This window comes from Cetorhinus maximus, chromosome 6, assembly GCF_964194155.1.
Source record: "Cetorhinus maximus chromosome 6, sCetMax3.hap1.1, whole genome shotgun sequence".
Lineage (NCBI taxonomy): Eukaryota > Metazoa > Chordata > Chondrichthyes > Lamniformes > Cetorhinidae > Cetorhinus > Cetorhinus maximus.
Window position 1 is genome coordinate 118,609,868 of NC_135884.1, and position 21,506 is coordinate 118,631,373.

General features: G+C 39.0%; 1 protein-coding gene and 1 long non-coding RNA gene across 2 annotated transcripts in view; both read right to left on the reverse strand.

The window, feature by feature from the left end:
• Positions 1 to 9,735, reverse strand: part of LOC144682072 (protein C19orf12 homolog) — a 140,392-nt gene extending 130,657 nt beyond the window's left edge. The window contains exon 1 of the mRNA XM_078544372.1: positions 9,650 to 9,735. The gene's annotated coding sequence lies outside the window, so the exon portion shown is untranslated. The remainder of the gene's footprint in view (positions 1 to 9,649) is intronic.
• A 10-nt stretch (positions 9,736 to 9,745) lies between these two features.
• Positions 9,746 to 19,821, reverse strand: LOC144682073 (uncharacterized). The gene is made up of 3 exons (XR_013576925.1): positions 19,452 to 19,821; positions 17,358 to 17,420; positions 9,746 to 11,263 (listed from the first exon to the last, which is right to left on the reverse strand). It is a non-coding gene; the product is annotated as an uncharacterized LOC144682073 (long non-coding RNA).
• Between the last annotated feature and the right edge of the window lie 1,685 nt (positions 19,822 to 21,506).

The window sequence follows — 21,506 nt, forward strand, 5'->3', positions numbered from 1 at the left end:
ACCTCCTTTCTCATTGGACTGGCACATATTCCTGCAGAAAATTTTCCTGAACCCAAAGAACTCTTACCTCACCCCACCAACTCTTTACACCACTACTATCCCAGTCTACATTCGGATGATTAATGCCTCCCATTTCACAACTCTATAGTTCTTGCATCTCTCTGCAATTTCCTTGTTCCTCTACATCTTTCCCACTGGTTTGTGGCCTATAGTTTACACAGTGCAAAATAATAAAAGGGTGGTAAAGGGGCTAATTAGGGACCAAAAAGGGAGACAAGGGGCATGACTGGGGTATTAAATGAATACTTTGTATCTGTCTTTACCAAGGAACAAGGCGCTGTGCAGCTCATGTGAAAGAGGTAATTTAGACACTCAAAGGCTTTAAAATTGATAAGGTAGTGGTATTGGATCGACTGTCTGTATACTTAAAAGTTGATAAAGCACCAGGACTGGTTAGGATGCATCCAAGGATACCGAGAGGAGTGACAGTGGAAATTGCAAAGGCACTGGCCATAATTTTCCAGTCTTTTAGACTTAGGGGTGGTGCCAGACGACTGGAGAATCGCACGTTAAACCCTTGTTCAAAAAAAGGATGTAAAGATAAGCCCAGCAGCTACAAGCCAGTCAGTTTAACCTCAGTGATGAGGAATGCTTCCAGAAACAATAATTTAGGACAAAATTATCACTAGGCAACCAGCATGTATGTGTTTAACTAACTTGGAATTTTTAAATGAGGCAACATAGAAGGTTGATGAGGGTAATGCAGTTGACGTGGTGTAAACTTCCAGAAGGCATTTGATAAAATGCCACACAAAACACCTGTGGGCAGTTATAGCTCACAGATTTAAAGGGACAGTAGCAACATGGATACGAAATTGTCTGAGTGACAGGAAACAAAGAGTACTAGTCAATGGATGTTTTTCAGACTAGAACGTGATTTGTACTGGAGTTCCCCAGATGTCGGTGTTGGGATCCTTGCTCTTCCTGATATTTTTAATGGTGTACAATTTGAATATTTACAGATGATATAAACTTTGAAGCATTATGAACTGTGAGGAGGTTAGTGTAGAACTTCAAATGGGCATAACCAGGTTGTTGGAATTGGTGGACAAGTGGAAGATGAAATTCAATGCAGAGAAGTGTGAAATGATTCATTTTGGTAAGAAGAATGTGGAGACACAATATAAAACAATCTACAATTCCAAAGGGAGTGCAGGAGCAAAGGGACCTGGGTCCATATGTGCATAAATCATTGGTGACAGGACAGGTTGAGTGAATGGCTGATAAAGTATACATCATTCTCAACATTGTTAATAGGGACAGAGTATAAAAGCAAGGAAGTTATGTTAAACTTGTACAGAACACTGGTTTGGCCTCAAATGGAGAACTGGATCCAGTTCTGGGCACCACACTTTATGAATAATGTGAAGGCATTAGAGAGAATATAGAAAAGATTCAAGAGAATGGTTTCAGGGATGAGGAACTTCAGTTACACAGATTGGAGCAAATGGGAATTGTTTCCTTGGAGAAGAGATTTGATGAGGAATTCAAAATCATGAGGTGTCGGATAGAGTAGATAGGGGAAGAATGTTCACATTGGTGGAAGGATTGAGGAAAAGTTGGCACAGATTTAAGGTAACTGGCAAAAGAAGCCAGGTTAAATGAGGAAAAACTTTCCACGCAGCAAGTGGTTAGTATCTGGAATACACTACCTGAGTGTGCAGTGGAGGCTGGTTTAATCAAGGCATTCAAGAGGGAATTGGATGGATATCTGAAAACGAAGAATGTGCAGAATGTGAAGGTGGGCGAATGGCATTAGGTAAACTGGCCCTACAGAGAGCCAGCACAGGCAAGACGGGCCGAAATGCCTCATCCTGTGATATTATTGTTTATAGGCTTGAGGATCAATAAAATGTACTGATACAGTGGAAAGTATATTAATAATTAGGTAGAGATGTTATGGCATGGAGGAATACAGATCAATGAGAATTAAACAGAGTAAATGTAATGTAATTGGGAAAGGAAAATATTGATTAAGTATGTGATATATTAAGGTATGTGGGCTATTTCATTTAACAGGCACTGCAACTGATCTGCCAATTGAAATTGGTTTCTCCTAGTCTTCAACTTGTGTTTTCACACATGTGGGCTAAGGATCACGTGAATTACAGGCATGGGAATTACAGATCTCCAATCAACATGGTCTTGCACACCAACAAGTATAGGGTAATAGATAACGTAGGAAATCAGAAACAAAAATAGAAAATGCTGGAAAAGCTCAGCAGATCTAACAGCATCTGTGGAGAAAAAAAGTGTTAACGTTTCGAGTCTATACAAATCTTCAGAGCCATGCAGACTCTAACCATTAACTCTGCTTTTCTCTCCACAGATGCTGAGACACCTGAGTTTTTCCAGCATTTTCTGTTTTTTGTTTCAGATTTCCAGCATCTGCAGTATCTTGCTTTTATTTTAGTAGGAAATCAGAAATTGAGAGTGCATCCGAGACTGCTTCAGAAATGCGTCTAGTCCAACTCTAAAGATACGTTGCTTGATTTAGTTATGGAAAACCATGCGAGGCAAGGAATAGAGGACAATTGGGAAGTAATGGCCCCAAAATCAGTGGTTTCATATAAAGACAGAAACAAACAGGTCAAAGATAAGAATTCTGGACTGGGAAAAAAACGCAAAGTTCAATTAAAGGATCAGTCCCAATTTAACTGGGTACAAAAGAAAGCAATAGAGCAGAAAATGTTCAAATATAAACAAAAGATGTATTCTTAACCCAATGAAAAGGGACTGTTTCAAATGTTAAATATGTTAAACAGCATGTTATTTGGTTTTACAAATAAGGCATAAAGTAGATCAGGGCATAATAGGATTGTACAAGCCAATCGTTAAGCCACAGTTTATAGTACTGGTGCAGATTTTGGTCCTTTCCATTAAATAAAATATACAGGTCCTTTAAGGACCGTTGCAGAACTGGAAAAATTAGTTAGAGGTTGCATGGCTCATGGATTCTGTAGAAGAGTCCTGAAACAGGTACAAGCCTCTTTGCATATGCAAACTAATCCAGTACTGATTTTAGGCAACTTCCAAGGATACATAAAAGCAGTGAAGACCAATATGTAAACTGCTGTGTGGATGGTGCAGAACCTGTGCGCAGAAATTATTATTCTTTGTACACTTTTTAAATTTAAAAAAATAGGCAAAACATACTCATTTCTACTGCAGTATAAATAAATTTTGCAGGGTGCTACAATGTCAAATCAGGGCTTTTATAAATTGAGACTGACACCACTAACCTCTACTAATGGCACTTTCTGTCTTAGTTCAATGGAAAGTTTCTCAAAATCTGAAATAGACTGTTTGACCAAGGCAGTTGCACTGATCAAACTAACCAGTTGGTGTGATTCTGTGAAGGTAATAAGTTTTCAAAGACCACAGATGAATAATGGCCACTTGAGTGAAACCAATTTTAAACCCATAGAAAGGTACCTTAAGCAAAGAAAAATATCGGGGATGGAAGAAAATCAACAAGCTGGTCAAATATAATTTGGGGTAACTAATGAAAGCTATTTTTTTCAAACACAGCTGCATTTGCTCAATCTGGTTTTCTGTAACTTATAAAGCTAATAGAAGTTTAAAATGCAAATACATGTGGATGAATGAGATAGCTGCAACCGTACTAAAAGAGATGATATGGATGTCAGTACAAATCAGATGACACAGTAACAGCCAAGTCTGACTATCAAAAAGCCTTGTCCTAAATCCCTCATCCAAATGTGCCCCATCCAGTAAGATGCATTCTTAATTTGCATTCAGTGAGTTGCAGTCTACCTATAGCAGGTAGTACATCCTTGGTTTCTACTATTCATATCGAGTCTTTACCTAAAAGGTCTGGGGAAAGCACCTGAATCCAAATCCTGCAGTCACTAACATTGGGTCATTCTCCAACATAATTATTTTTTGAAGACATTCAAGCACACATAAGTCAACAGTACAATAAGTTTATTGCAAATTTTAAAAATCTTACACTGGAAATTAATATTGATGAGTTTAGCCCAATATGACCGACCAAGATCCCAACTATTATGGTGCTCAGAAAATATGAGTGTGATTACATTAATTGCCCTGCTTTAAGCTGGTTGCTGCTTATTTTTGATTGGTAGGTTTCATTTCCACTTGTTAATTGCTGCATTTGTTTACCCAGCAGTTGTGATATATGAAATTATTTCAGGCAATCAGGTTGAGTCGTGATACTTGGAGATTGAAAGACAAACACTGGACACATTACATATGGATACCTGAAAACAATTCTGTAATCCTGTAAAGATGTGAACATGGTGATGAGGTGGGTGTAGAAGGCAAAGAGGAGTTAAAAGTCTACTCAATTATAATTTGCTTTTGTACTCCACTGTATTTTCATTACACATTCCTGTTTCTTTCACCCTCAACTTTACCTGTTAAATGTACTCTTAAGTTAGTCTTCAGTTACCTGGGAGTACTAAAATTGAAGCCTTTCATGAACTGGAACAAATATAATCTAATTCAGTTTGTGCACTGAGAAAAGTAGGATATCCAATGCTAGCAGGAAGTCAAACAAACTGAACATATCTACCAACAATCTATATTCAATTATTTCACAGATCTGAAAACAACTTTATGACCTCCCAATCTCACCACCACAAAACAGAAGTCAGCCTTTGAAACACGATTAAATGCTAAACATGAAATTAGAAATACAACTTATTACTGGAATTTGAAATGCTTACAAAAATGTAGTATCCAATAACAAATTCTTTCTTCCTTACAAGGCAAGAAAACTTGTATTCTAAGTAGCGGGAAAAGTAAAATGTTCTCTGCAATTATTTCAGTAGGTCAAAGCAGCTCAGAATACATAAAGTTAAAAATCTACAAATGTAAAATGTAACATGCGTTGAACTAGTCAAAGCTAAATAAGCTATTTCTACAAAATAAGAGAAGTTCACAGTCAATTCACATTGAAAGCTCCATCCTATTATTAATACAAAATACATACATATGAACTAGGAGCAGGAGTAGGCCACTCGGTCCTTTGAGCCTGTCCCATTAGTTTCCCTAGTACTTTTTCTCTAATGATAGTTATTGTATTTATTTTCTCCCCCACTTTTGCCCCTTGATTACTTAGCATTTTTGAAATACTATCAGTGTCTTCTATCATGAAGACTGATGCAAAGTATTTATTCAACTACTCTGCCATTTCCTGGTTTCCTTATTATTCCCATTCTTATTTCCCCAGCCTCATTCTCTAAGAGACCTATGTTCACTTCGGCCTCTCTCTTTCTTTTTATATATTTAAAGAAGCTCTTACTGTCCATTTTTATATTACTTGCTAGTTTACTCTCAAAGTTTATTTTCTCCCTCTTTTTTTTTGCCATCTTTTGTTGGTTTTTAAAACTTTCCCAATCCTCCGGCTTACCACTAATCTTTGCCACATTGTATGTTTTTCCTTTCAATTTGATACTATCTTTAACTTCCTTCGTTAACCACTGTTGGTTTATCCCCCTCCTAGAATCTTTCTTCCTCACAGGGATATATCTTTGTTGAGTCATGAACTATTTTCTTAAACGTCTGCCATTGTTCATCAACCGTCTTTTCTGCTAAGCTGCTTCCCCAGTCCACTCCAGCCAACTCTGCCCTCATTCCTTTGTAATTACCTTTATTTAAGTGTAACAGTTGTTTCCAACCCAAGCTTCTGACTCTCAAACTGAATGCTAAATTCCACCATGTTATGGTCACTGTTTCCTAAGGGATCTTTTACTGAGTTCATTTATTAAACCTGCCTCATTACACATTATCAGATCCAAAACAGCCTGATCCCTGGTTGAAACCACAATATATTGTTCCAGGAAACTGTCCCAAATACACTATGAATTCTTGCTCATGGCTACGTCTGCCAATTTGATTTTCCCAATCTACATGAAAATTAAAGTCATCCATGATTAATGTATAGCCCTCATTATCTCCTGATTTATTCTCTGTCCTACAGTATAGCTACTATTAGGGGGCATATAGACTACCACCAGTGTCTTCTTCCCCTTGTTATTTCTCACCTCCACCCATATGGATTCTAAATCTTCCGATCCAAGATCATTTCTTGCTATTCCATAGCGTACTAACAAAGCTACCCCACCACCCTTTCCTTCCTGTCCTTTCGAAAAGTCACATACCCCTGAATATTTAGTTCCCAGCTTTGTTCTCCTTTTAACCATGTCTTCGTAATAGCTATAAGATCATACCAATTAACCTCTATTTGTGCTGTTAATTCATTCCTGGTATTAGTTTAGTAAACCTTCTCTGAACTACTTCTAATGCATTTACATCCTTCCTTTAATAAGGAGACCAATACTGTACATAGTATTCCAGATGTGGTCTCAGCAGTGTCCTGTACAACTGAAGCATAACCTCCCTACTTTTATATTATCAATTCCCCTCGCAATAAACAATAACATTTTATCAGCTTTCACAATTACTTGCTGTACTTTGCCATCAGATGTCTCTACACATGGTATGGGAACAATTCAGAGTGTAATTATAATAGTTGTATTAAAAGTGATGAAACTATCTCTATACTTTGATTTTGTACTTGGAAAATTCTGAATGAAACTCTATTCAAACTCCTTTGGTAATACAAACAGTGGCAATGCAGCTTCTCTATTTGTTTTTAGAAGGTATGTCACTTAAATCATTCTAATTCTTGGAGAAACCTTTGCACCCATAAACAGAAACACTGAAATTTAGAGCTAGTATGGCAACTGTTGCTCTTTCAATGGGTTTTTGTTCTGTTAATATATACATGTGTGCTCTTCACCTCATCATTCCACTCAGCACTCTACAGCCTTCTGGACTCAACATCAAGTTCAACAATTTTAGATCATAACCTCTGCATCTATCTTGTTCAACATGGTTTTTTTTGTTTTGCTGGGTTGGTCTTGTCTTGTTTTTTTAATCCCTTCATGTCGCATTTTATGTAACCATTCACGCCTCATTTGGACACTGTTTCTTTACTATATCCATTATCACTCTCTTTGGCTGTTGCATAATGAAATCTTATTTATTGTTCCCCAGGCCTTCACCTTATCACAGAGCTTCTCCTTAATTCTTCTTGCCCCTCCCACCTTCCACTGGTTTAAAAACTTACATTTCTATCTTTCTTCAGTGCTGAAGAAACATATTGACCTGAAGTGTTAACAGTTTCTCTCCACAGACGCTGACTGACCTGAGTTTTTCCAGCACGTTTTGTTATTATTTCAGATTTCTAGCATCTGTGGTATTTTGCTTTGTAACCTTGCGAGTTTTGCTCCCTGTCTATGGGAACAAAGCGCCGATGGCAACAAACACAAATTGACTCTAAATGGCCGGACACTCTTTTGGTGTCCAAGCCCTCTCAAAGCCAGCTATTTCATTTTCACATTGATTTCCCTTGATATGAGAAGGTCTGCAGGCAAAAACAGAGTAAATTGACAAATATTCATTTTTGAGCAACAGTCCAAATGAAAATCTTTCGCATAGTTTATACAGGGTTGCTGCTAGTACAATTAATCTAATCCACAGTTTAAGTATGGTGAAGTTGGTATATCAGTACCTCTTCCCATTTTGTAAGAGGTGAGGGAGAAAGATGATAAAAAGGGCTAAATATGTCAAATGGCCTTTTTAGGTTTGAATTCTGTACTAACTTGCTTGTTGGTTGAAAAATGTGAAATTGTACATTGGATTTTTAAAAATATAATTGTAGAGCTTTAGGAATTAAAAGAATGAGCTGAAGAAAACAAAAGTGGAACATATAATTATATTGACGTATATAATTTACTTATTTGTACTTGTGTACATTAATATCTTTAAACAGTGGGTATTTAACTTGTATAATGATGTTCTAACTGAAAATATATATATAAAGACAATGTAGGTGCTGCTGGGGGTAGGGAAGAAAGATTTGAAGAGCAGAGTAGTTTTCCCAAAATCTTGGCCAGCAATTATCCCTCAACCAATACGTGGAATTGATGATCTGGTCATTTATTTCTTGCTGTTTGCAGGACTCTGCTTTGCATAATTTGGATGCAGTGTTTCCTACATTACTGCAGTAATTAGGTTTCAAAAGCACTTTTGTTGTAAAGCATTTTAGGATATTGAGATCAGGAGTACGATTATATAAAGATTATATCTTCATATTACTCTTTCTTTCTTACTCCGAATGGAAGATCCAATTTCACTGAAATATAGGAGGAACAATAGAGGTAATTTCAACTTTAGGTCAGATCTTTAATACAATATGGTGTCAACTGGCTCTTTGTTGATTTTCTTTTTAATATTCATTCATGGGATGTGGGCTTCATTGGCTAGCCCAGCATTTATTGCCCATCCCTAGTTGCCCTTGAAAAAGGAGGGAAAGGAGCTCCCAGTCAAGCAGTGAAGCAAGCATTGATCTCACTGTTTTAGTTTTCCAACTTTTTCTCCCACTAGCGCCACCCCCAGTTTTGGGCTCAATCAGGGAGAAATTCCACCCTGATAGTTAAGTGACATGTTTAACATCATTCCCAGGTCTCTTCTGCTAATTCGGTTTCATTCGTTGTATACTTATGACCTAGATTTTTCCAGCCTTTTTGCATCATAATGACCTTATTCTTTCTTTTTGACATATCTGAAGTAATTGAGATGACAATTTTACAAAAACAAGAATCAACAAATACTGATTCTTTTAAGTAATCATCAGAATAAACAGATTTACTAGTTAACTTTTTTCTTGAAATTGCTACAGCATTTAAGGACAGAGGAAAGAGTAGGATTCCTAAACTTAAAAGAAACAGGGGTGCACTCAATGATTAGACATGGACTAGTGTTTTGATTTTTCAGAATTTGCCTTGTGATTATCTTGAGGTTTCGAGGATATTTTGCCCTCTAGTTCTGAGTTCTCTATACCTCCTTTCAGTCTTCTCAGGAAGAACAGGCAAGTAGCCCACTTCCAAGCTGCCAAAGTTTCCTTTGGCTTGTGAAAAAAAAATGACAATATCCTTCCATCTCTGTGGCAACAGCTAATCTTTGTCCAGTACAACCACACAGCACCAAAACAGAATGGGAATTTAGTCAATTGGGGAGAGACATACAAACATGCATTCCAGATTCCAGTGCATTGGTATTCTAACTCACCAAACCATCAACTATGGGTGACCAAATAAAATGGCAATGATGAGATAAACATACAGTCTACTTTTCATTCATAATGATTTTTGAAGTAATTTGAATTAAGCAATTTAAATAAAACATCACAGGATGAAAAAATGAATTAATTTAATTCAAATTAAGTACTTACAAATTTAGGGAAATAGATTCTGTAGGTAAATTAAATATGAAGTTATTAAAATGAAATTTATAGGGGAGAAAACATGCAGGGCAGCCAATTGGAATTAACTTGAGCAGCCATTTAGAAACTATATTTTCTTCTCTTCCTCTAACCTGCCGCAAAACTGATTGATTTATGCCAGAGTACAGCAGCTGTTCAGTAGCTCATCCTAGAATTATGAAGGTGGAAGGCTAGACAGTCAGTGTCGACAGGATATTTTTCTTCTCCCTTCCTTGGCACAGTAACAGCTAAGACAAATTGTAGCAATCTTACTGTGGCCCCAGTTGCATTCAGCTCATCATCAGCAATCACAGATGAAGCAGAGAAGTTGAATTTTGGTCGCACCTCCGAAACCCACCTAGAAGGGCAAAGGTAGCATGCATGAGAACATCATCATCTCCACACTCCCTTCCAAGTCACACCATCCTGACATGGAAATGCACTTCTGGATCAAAATCCTGAATTTCCCTGCCCAATATCGAGAGAGCACCTTCACCACACGGCAATCAAGAGAAAAGCATACCATCATCTTCTCAAGGGCAACTAAGGATGAGCAATAAATGTCTGCCTTGCAGTGCTTCCCACAGCCAAAGAATTTTTAAAAATCCTACATTATCTTTTTAAGTTAATGGCCAATCTCTCATGTTTCAGTGAGTCAAGACCATGTGCTGTCTTCAGGTCAGCTGGAGTTAGCCTAGAGATGATTTAATTAGGGAGGAGAAGGAAGGGATATGGGGAGATAGTAAAATACCTTAGTGAGTGCTAGCATAGAAAAAAGAAAATAACCTCTGCTTGGAGGGAAGAATATAACAAAAGTTTCTCCCACAATGGAAGGGGATTGGAAAAATGGTCCAAAGTGGGTGTTTGGTAATATGCTTTGATGCTGAGGGGTGGCGTCCCACTAGTTGGGGGTGGGAGGGAACGGAAGGCAGATTAATGGAATGATGGCAAAATTTTCTCAATGGTGTTCTAAGAGGACTTGGGAATATATAGCAGTTGGCTATCCCATAACACTACCTTACAGCATCAGATACAGGTGCAATATCAATGGAATGATATGACTCAACTAGAGACTTAAATATATATGTTTTCCAGACAGGGTAGATTACCAAATTCAAAAAATACATTTATATTCAACTAAATATAGATTATCCTACAGGACATTGACTGAATATATTTCATGAGAAACCTTTTTTTGCAGTTTGCCAGAATTAAACCGAAATTTTAACCCCATTTTCTTGCAACTTATTAAAGCAGGCTCATTAATTAAATGATATCCAATGTGTACAACATTACCAAATAAAGCAGACAGGCGTCTTTATTGTTGTGCTGGAAATTCTTGATGTTTAAAGTGATTAAGTGGGTAGCTGTGCTCACTGAAAATCAAATTCAGCATCCAGATTTCTATTCGTATCCACTGAAGTACTTTTCGTTATCTAATAATTCCCTACAATGCATTGAATAACTAACTATCAAGATTGCTCACAAGCTCAGTGCATATTCTATTCGCAGAATAATTTCAAGATACTAAACTTTGAATGGAGCTTCAATTTGGGCTAACTACAAAATACAGGTATCAACAGCATAAGTTGCATACATTCATACATAGCTCCAAACACACATATAGTTCTTGTATTAAAAAACAAGTTACCCACAAGGAATTCAAATTATAGATATAAATCAGGCATTAGCTTTTCCACAGGTTCAAACAGGCGCGCCATTAGTTTTCACAGAAAGATGTATAAATGAACAGCATACTTCTGCTGCAGTTACTTAATTCATTTACACAGCATTTTCCTTTCACCATAGTTTTCTGAAATGTTTCCAAAATTACAGTAGTTTTTCTGTGCAGGTAAGGAAATTGTAAAGTGCAGTTGCTGAATTAACCTGAAAAATAAGTGATTAAGAAAATGTATATTCCAGCCAACAGTACAGTGCAAAATAAAAATTAATGTATTTGAATTTTAGCATTCTCAAAAACAGTTTTACCATTGATACATTGAAATACATATTTCCTTTCCCACAATAAGTATTAGACATATAGGTCTATGACTAGAAGCTCAAAAACACTCGATATATCAATCTCTTTTTCAACTACCCATCAGTTAATCCTGAATTGGACAGAAATATATTGTACAATTTTGGAACAATTGGTGTGAATATGGGGTTTTATTTGATACTTATATTTTGGGATTGTCTCCTTAATTCAAGATAAAATGGAGGAATGAAGAGAATCATGTGATCTGCTTTGAATTCTACCCGACAGCAACCTGGATAGTTTGGTTACCATGGGTACAGGGAGGCACAGGTTCAGACTCTCAGGGAGCAAGGTGCAAAATGTCCATACCTGAAAAGGAAGGAGCAGCTGGGCTAACTGTGAACAGACTTTCAGTCTCTAAGCTTTTGGGCTGAAAAAGAGAGAGAGGGGGGTCCTCACAGAGACAAAGACTGCAACCGGTATGGTCAGCAGGGAGAAGGTAGCTGTGAGTTCTCTGTGACCTACCAAGCAGAATGGGAGAGGGAGGACGCATCCCATGGCAACCTAAAGACTCCAGAAGGTTTGCCCTGGAGGCCGGGAGAAGAAATCACCAGACTGGATCTTACTGTTGATAGTTGGTTTTGGAAATTCTCTGAAAACTGAGGGAAGTGCCTTTAGACGGTCATCCGGTGTTACGATTTGGCGATTCGACTTGACAATAAGGGGAGAGGTGGGCCCTTGGTAGCTGGGAGTGACTGTCGATTGTTTCCTATAAACACTGTAATCCTGTGGATAGCATATAAATGCAACATGGCATTATTGGTTACATTAAGAAGGATTATCTTTTCCATAGTTGGCAACTAATATTCTCAACTAAGTAATGCTTAGTCGATGTTGCTTTTAGTTTGTTACAGTAAAAGTCTTAAAACTTGAAATCTTGTTGTGCAATTTCTTTAAGTGGGTCACTGGGAACTCAGGTATCTTTTTAAAAGTTATCGGTCTCTATGGGGATCATTACAAACTATATGTAATTGACTCATACAAATGTAGATAGTGCTCCACAAAGTACAATGGATCTGGTGCAAAATCAGCCATTGTTTTCTAGTTACTAATTTACACTGTACAATATTGGGGGGGGGGTTCCACAATTACCTAGGATTACTAGTAACATAATTACACAATTAGTTTTTCTGGAGGCCTAGTTAGCAAAAATTTTAATAATTGACCTTGCACTCTAGATTATTCATCTCTGACCAGTTTGCAAGGAAATGATATAGAGACCATTAATGTACTGTACCTAATGGTAACATGAAACTTCTTAGAATGCAGCTAAGTTAGATACTCATGATAATAAAAATACTGCAGATGCTGGAAATCTGAAATAAAAACAGGAAATGCTGGAATAAAAACTCAGATCTGGCAGCATCTGTGAAGAGAGAAACAGAGTTAACATCGAGTCCGTGTGATTCTTCTTCAAAGTTGAACACTCTTCTTCAGAGTTAGATACCACACCAGAAACTCTCGCATCTCAACATGAGAAAGTAATTCACAAATTATCAGACACATCCCATGGTGAGGCACATAATTTTCTATCAGGATTTCACCAAAAAACTAGCAAGCTCCTATGGTCAAAAGCTGGACAAAAACATTTAAATTTTATCTATAATATCCTGACAAGCCACTGTAGAAATTAACAACTGTGAATTGTACCTAAATGATAACCACATTTCTGGACCAGCAAAGGTTAGTACAAGGAGTTGGGAGTTAAGCACAAGTCACAGGAACACTCACCTCAGCTTCGAGACAGAATTTGATAGAAATAGTGCATTGCGGAGTATTTGGCATGAAACAGCTATTCAGTATGAAATGAAAACTGCTGCATTAACAATAGGTAATTTCAAAGCTTTGGATTTAAATAAAATCTCACAGGAAATTCCCAAATTTGGCTGCAAAATTGAGACCCTAGGGACTTTCCCATATAAAGGGACATTAAAATGAAGCTCAACACTCCAAGTTCCTTTTACAAACCATCTAATATGCAAATCTAGTGCGCACAAAACAGCCACAAACTCATTCCCAACTTTACATCTGGCCACTCAAGCATTTATTAAAAACCTAGGAGTTCAGTGAAATTACGATAAATCTTGTGCATTTTCCTGACAAGCTCATTCACTGTACCTTTCGACCAACTTGCTTCTGTACAGATTTAAAAAATGAAGTTATTGTTTTACAAAACAGCAAGACTATACGTACATATTAGGATGGGGTGTAACTTGGGCATGACAATGTTTCCACAACATTTCTGCTCTTGTTCTTCTTGGTGCTAGAGGTCACAAAGGATGAAGAAACCTTGATAAGTTGCTCTAGTGCATCCTGTAGATTGTACTTACTGCAGTTTATGATGGAGGTGGTGTGCCACTGTGTAACTTACCATGGCATTAATACAGCTGCTTCAGTGCTCCTCACACAATGTTGATAGTTGAGGACTTGACAATGGTCATAACACTGAGTCAGAAAATTGTGGGTTTGAGTCCCACGGCAGGAACCGAACAACTACGATCTAGGCTGACACGGCAGTGCCGTACAGAGAGTGCTGCATTGTCAGAGGTGACATTTTTCGGATGAGGAGTTAAACCCAGGCCCCATCTGCCCTCTTAAGGTAGACACGAAAGATCCCATGGCACTATTTTGAAGAACAACCAGGGGAGTTATTCCTGATGCTGTAACTACTTTACCCCTCAATCAACATCACAAAAAAAGATTACCACATTCATTGTGGAATTTGCTAATTAGTTGTCACGTTTCCTATATTACAATGACAGCACTTAAAGTATTTCATTGGGTCTAAAGCACTTTGGAACGTCCAGTAATCATGAAAGGCGCTATATAAATGCAAGCCTTTTTACTGAAGATCAAGCGGAGATAACAGAGCTTTCTCATATTTGAGATGGTCATCAACTGGCGCTTATGGCACAAATGTTACTGATTTGATGACACATTATCTACTTCCTTCATCAGTTTTGATCACTGAGAAGGTGGTAATAGGACTGTAAATTTGATTTATCCTGTTTTTTGTGTGGAAAGGCCATATCTGGCTAATCTTCCATAATGCTGGGTTTATGTCAATGCCACACATGTACTGAAATGGCTGAGTATCAAGTGTGGCATTAGCTCTGGCTCACAGAACATCAGCATTATATCCAGGATGTAATCAAGGACCATAACCTTTGCTGTGTTCAATGCACTCAGCCATTTCTTAGTGCCATACTGAACCAAATTTAATGAACACTGGTATTGATGATGGTGGAGGCAGCCATGGAGGATCATCCAATTTCCATTTTTGACTTAAAAACACTTTAGCTTAGTCTCCATCATGTTTGAGGATGTTGAAGGAGCCTTCCCCTCCTATTAGTTTCCTGATTGTCCAGCACCACTCAACTCAGTGTGGTACTGCTAGAGCTCTGTTCTCATTCATTGGTTGTTGGACTGTTTAGCTTGATCCATAATCTGCTAGTTGTGGTATTTAACATGCTAACACCAGAATAGCTTCACTAACTTTATACCTTATTTACCTACTACTGCATTTGGAACACCCTTCTGCATGCTACGTTGAATAAGGGCTCGTCTCTTAGCTTGATGGCAGTCAAGTGTGAGGGATGTGTACACCATGCGGTTACGAATTGTTTCGGTATCCCATTGGTAATGGCCCAGAGCACATTGTGAACGGCCAGTTTTGGGCTGCTAGCTTTTTCCTTAATTTGTTCCACTTAGAGTGATAGTGCCACACTACAAAATAGAGAATGTCCTCAGTGGATCTTCACAAAACCTGTACAGTGGTTTCTTATATCAATGCTATTCTAGACAGAAATAGCTATGGCAGGTAGGTTGGAGTGAAGCAGCTTATGTCCTCGTATTGATTGTCTCAACAACTGCCACAGGCACATACTAACATCTATTGCCTTCAGGACTGGCTAGTTCTTACAGTTTTGGTATTACTGTACACTGAATGGTATCTGTTTTATTACTTACATTTCTAAGTCATGAAGGTTGTGGTTCCAGTCCTGGGTGTTGGTTAGCTCCAGTAACTAGATGGCTACAGTGTAATGCAGAATGCCACCAACAATGTGGGTTCAATCCCCATACTGGCTGTGGTAGTTCATGGAGGCATGCCTTTTCACCTTGCCCCATGCTGGCAGAGTGGTGCGCCTCAAATTATATACAACCAATTGTCTCTTTCTAATGGAGAAAGATGCCTATGGCTAATTACCTTGCATTGGGTTCTTCCAATTTTATTATTGTCGGACTTTGTAACATTTACTTACAACTGTGTGGCTTGTTCGGCCACAACAGATGGCATTAAGAATCAACTACGGTCTAAAATACTGGTCCTGAGAGTCAGAAACTGAGAATCGAGCACAAAATGGAGCTCTGATAAATAATAGCCTGCGAGTTGAAATATCAACTAAATAATCCAAGACTTCAGGGTATTATTTTAGAGACAACATTAAGATTGGAATCTGTAAGGTCCAATGCCCAGTCAACAAACCCAATTACAGTGGATAGAACAGACACGCATCTGTATATACAGATTTGCAAAAATCAGCAATAGTCAGTTCTTCGGCCACTATTTCTTATTGTTAAGAATGAGAGGATGAATAATACCAAAATTACTCAAAAATAAAATTATAAAGTGCCCAGAAGACCTAATGAGTTTTGAAATGTACTTTGCACTGGGCTGGAGTTATAACAAGCTAGGTTTGCAATCCTGGATAATGATCCAGGGATTTCAAAATCAAATCGTGAAGATAGACATTCCTGATGTGAAAGTAATAACATAAACAGTGCTATTAAGGACATAAAAATAGATTAGGCCACACAGCCACTCAAGATGTTCTGCCCTTGAATATGGTCATCACTGATCCTGGGCCTCAACTTCACTTTTCCGCCTGATCCCCAAATTCCTTGATTTTGCTGAATCTAAAAATCTATCTCAGCTTTGAATATACTCAATGACTGAGCATCCACAGCCCTTTGGGGTAGAAGAAATCATCTCAATCTTAAATGATCGGGCCTTAGCACAAGAATATGCCCCTCAATTCTTGACTGTCCTAGGCAAACAACTCCTCAGCATCTACCCTGTCAAGCCCACTCAAAATCGTATAAGTTTGAATGAGATCACCTCTCATTCTTCTAAATTTCAGAGTATAGGCTGAATCTACTCACTCGCACACCAGAGGACTACTTGTTCATCCCAGGAATCAATCCAGTGAACATTTGCAGCGCTGCCTCCAAAGTAAGTATATCTTTCCTTAAATAAGGAGACCAAAAATGTGCACTGTATTCCAGATGTGCCTCACCAGAGCCTTGTATCATTGCAGCAAGATTTCCTTACTCTTGTACTCCAGCTCCTTTGCAATAAAGGCCAACATGCGTTTTTCCTTCTTATTGCTTGCTGTACCTGCATGCTAAATTTCTATGTTGCTCGCACAATAACAACCAAATCTCTGAATATCATCATTTAAAAGTTTCTCACCATTTAAAAAATATTCTGCTTTGCTATTCTTCCTGCCAAAGTAATAACCTCATATTTCCCCAACATTATACCCTATCTGGCACTTTACTACCCACTCACTGATCCTGTCCATATCCTTTTGCAGACTGTGTCCTCCTCGCAGCTTACTGTCCCCTCAGCAAATTAGTATATATTACTCACAGCACCTCAATCTAAACCTAATAGCAGAGACCTCTGCACTGATCCTTGCAGTGCCCCATACTTACAGCCTGTCAACTTGAAAATGCCCCATTAATCCTTGCTTATTTTGTTTTCATTAACCAACCCTCTATATTTGCCAATACATTGTATTAGGATTCCTTTATCTGCATTACCCCAGTACCATGAAATTATTCATAAAACTGTGCTCCATTGTAAAAACAAAGGGCTTGCAAAACTTTTAGACTTTTCTCAGACAAGATCATAGCTATACAATGTTCCTAGTAACTCACCAGTAGTTTATGCTTTCCATTTGTCCACTATGTAATACAAACCATGTTGATGAATGCGCAGAGCTGCAAAAAAAAAATTGTGTATTAAATGCCAAAAGTAGTGTTTTATATAGCTGTAGACTCAAAAACACGAATAGCAGTAATACCACATCAAAATAATGTCAATAAAAATGTGAAAACTAATACACTAAACAGCATTTTTTTTAGGGAAAAACCACCAAATCAACCAGTTAATAATGCAACCCATCTCTGTTACAGCTTATTTAAAATAACTATTTTCACATAATTCATGCAAGGAGGTTTTACTCATGGCTATTCAGGTTCAGCCAGCAACAATTCATATATATCCATTTACAACTCCATACCTTAACATTTAAAAACAAGTATACATTGAAAACATTTCTGTAAGTCTAAGTAGGAAATACTTTCCAAGACAAATTAGGACCAAGTAATTTTGATGCGGACTGCTTTTCCCTGAAACCCAGCCAAGTGCAAATGGAGTACTACGGATCATGTAGGAATGGCTAGTCAGCACTATACCGATCCCTCCTTCTAGCTCCTATAGGACACATGCAAAGAGGAAAATTTGACAACATTTTCCATAACATTGATATTCTGAGTTACGACATTGGCACTTTAAGCTGAGGTACATTTATTCAATATCAATGTTTCATGCAAACAGAACTAAAACCAAAGAGGCTCTGGGTACCAAAAGTGACAATGTAATAGCTTCATTCAGGCTAGTGTTCTGTCAGCCTGGATTCTATAGTAACAATGATGCTGAAACTGCTAATATTCACAGTCCTCCTCTGAAACTGTCAGCAACTTCTGAAGTCCAGACTTTGCTTTTGGTGAATCTATATTGCTTGAGAGGTGTCCCTCAGAATGCAATTAGAATTATTTAACTGATGAAAACTTTCAATCTCACACTTACTCTTGTTGTAAAAACCCTTGAAAAAGTGAATTGTTGAGTAAGGTGAAACTGGGTTTTTAAAACGGCGTAGTATGTTCATAATGACTGTTAGACTATCTACACCTTGCATGATTTTATTTTTTGCTGAATGTCAAATTTCTCCAATCCAAAAAAAGAAACCCTACATCCTTAAAATGGTACTTTTAAGTTTATGATATTTAGGTTGCCACCGAAATCCCAACGTTATTCTGCGATCCACAACATTTAAAAATGAAACATAATAAAAAAGTCATTTATACTTCCTGCTTTGCTGTCTGGGAGAATGCTTCCATGTAATTGGCTGCTTACTCTGCTTGGGGCATACCTGGAGATACCCAAGCTGGCATTAGGAAGAACAACTCTAGATCTTTGTACACAGCACTCTTTTGAGGTCAGCAGTGAGTACTGTCCCTTTGCCGCTGACTACAAAATCCTGCCCCTGATCCTATGTCACAACCAAATTTTGTCCCCTACACCACGTGCATTGATACAAATACAGAAACGCGTTCTTATATACACCCATATCGTATGATTAATGTTGTAAAAACGCTTTACTGATCCTTAAACACACTGTACGTCCGAGACTTGTTTGAACACAGTCTGTAAACTGACCCTGATTGGCAGGGAATGACGTACAAAGGTTTAAAGAGACAACAGAATGTGGTTCCCTTGTTCGTTTCCACCTTCTCTGCAACGCACGCCGCGGGCCCGGTTGCTTTTCTCTTTTGCAAATTGTACCGGCCACTCTGAGGGGAGATTTCTAACCGAGCGGGACCCAAGCCCCTTCATCCGGCACAAATACCAGAGGCGGAATTGAGAGTCAAAGTCCGACAGCAAAATCCCCGCTGTACCGGGAGGGGGGGGGGGGGGAAAGAGAGAAGGGGTTACTGAGCTGCTACTGACTGAGCCGCCAGGAAACAGGTTTGTTGGGGGTCGGGTGGGGGAGGGGGGAGAACCGGTTAGATTTTAATCATTGCAGCGCCGTCCCTTGAAAACAAAACCTGGGCTCAAGGGGCAGGAGCCCGAGAAAACCCCATTCCAGCCGAGGCCGCGGCTCCGTCTCCTCATTCTTCCAACTCGCCGCCTGATTTTAAACACAGCAGCGGCCGCCACCGCCGCCCCCTCTTATTTACGGCCTTTACCTTTCCGTGCTCTTCCCGGAGCCGCGTGAGTGTCAGTGGCTGGGAGCGGGGCGGTTTGCCGGTGGAGCAGGGCCGATGCTGCGAGTCTGCCATTTCCTTCCGAGCGTCAGTTTGACAAACACTCAGGAACTGGGAGTCCTAAAGAAATGTTTATGTATGTGATAACTGCAGCCGCACAGCTCCTCACTCCTCGTCCGCATAGAGGGAGCAGGCCTTGTCATCCACAATGTCGGAGCGGGAAACATTTCACACTCGCATTATTAGCCCAACAAGCCTCAAGCCCAGCTCTTCTTTTCCCCGACGAAGACGCTCGATCTCAGCAACGCCCGCCGCCCCGCGCCATCTTCCTCAGCTCCGGCCTGGAGCGCAGCACGTGACATGGGCAGGCTTAGCGGATGGAGCACGTGACACTGGGGGGGGCAGGGCCATGGAGGGAGCACGTGTGGCAATGATGGGTGCATGTGTCAGTAGGCGCGGCCGTAAGTTGGACACGTGATAGGGCGTGGCCAGAGTATGCACATTACACAGGGACCCTTCCGCAGAAGAGTTATATTGGACTCGAAATGTTTACAAAAATAGAATTACCTGGAAAAACTCAGCAGGTCTGGCAGCATCGGCGGAGAAGAAAAGAGTCGACGTTTCGAGTCCTCATGACCCTTCAACTGAACTGAGTAACAAGGCAGAAGAGACAGGCGGAAATCCTGTCGGGGAACAGAGCAATACTTCTTCAAGGAAGGCATTTCTTGAAGAGCAGTGACACTCTTGTTTTTCTCTCCATGGATGTTGTGGGAGTTGCTAAGCTTTTGCAGCATTTTTTGTTTCATGTGACAAGGGGATTTGGCCAGTGGATGGAGCACATGACATGCAGGAGTAAGGAGTGCAGCTTGTAGACACCAGAATTACCGATTTATTACAGTGTAGAAGAATGCCATTTGGCTCATGGTGTCTGCCCTGCTCTCTGAATGACCATTTCACAGTGCCATTTCCCCAACTTCTCCTTGTAAACCTGCACATTCTTCCTTTTCAGATAACAATCTAATTCCCTTTCAAATGTCCCAAATGTAGCCTGCCTTCACCACAGTTTCAGGCAGTGCATTTCTTAACCACTGGCTGCATGGGAAAAGTTTTTCCTCATGTCACCTTTGCTTCTTTAGCCAATTACTTTAAATCTGTGGCCTCTCATTCTCTATCTTTTCATAGGTGGGAACCTATGTCTGCTCTGTCCGGACCCCCACCCCCATGATTCTGAATACCTCTATCAACTCTGTTCTCAGCCTTTTTTCCAAGGAAAACAGTCCCAACTTCTCCAATCTATCTTCATAATGAGAGAATGAACACCTACCAGAAAGAGTGAGAGAGAGGGTATGCGCACTTACCTAGAGAGAGTGAGAGAGGCGCAGTGTGCAAGCACCAGCATCTCACACTGCTCCTAGGGGAAACAGTGTCTCACTACTGAAATCAATACCACCAACACTTGGCTCTATATAAATATTTTCTTCTCAATTGTATTAATTTAGATCTTTTTAAGTGGCATTGTTTCAAATTACACATTATTGTCCTTGTGATGACTGTATATATTCTCCTGTCTCTACCTGTTGCATAGGATTTTAAGTCCCTTAAGTGGAATGGTTTTAAGCTATCTGCTAGAGAGAATATTAAGGACCAGTATATAGATGCAGTCGGAAATATGTAAAATGTTGCCGAGTTTTTCCTTCACTAATCCTTAATATCCATACAATTGCAAAGCAAGCACACAAAATTAGAATTGCCAAGGAAATTAAATGACAAAAGGAGGAATAGAGGAAGTGGAATACATGAGTACAGGACATTAAAACATGATGGTGTCAAGATGATTGAAGATGTGTATATAGTCAAAAATGCCAAAAGAGGTTTTTGGTTTCAATAATTTAAAAAAAAATAATCATAGAAGTAAAGCATAGTGAACGCTCCAAGACACAGATTAAAGGATGTAGTAACATTCTGAACAATTAAAGGATGCAACAATAGGTATGAGAACCATGTGGATCTTGAGATTGTCTGCATTTCCACCAAAGC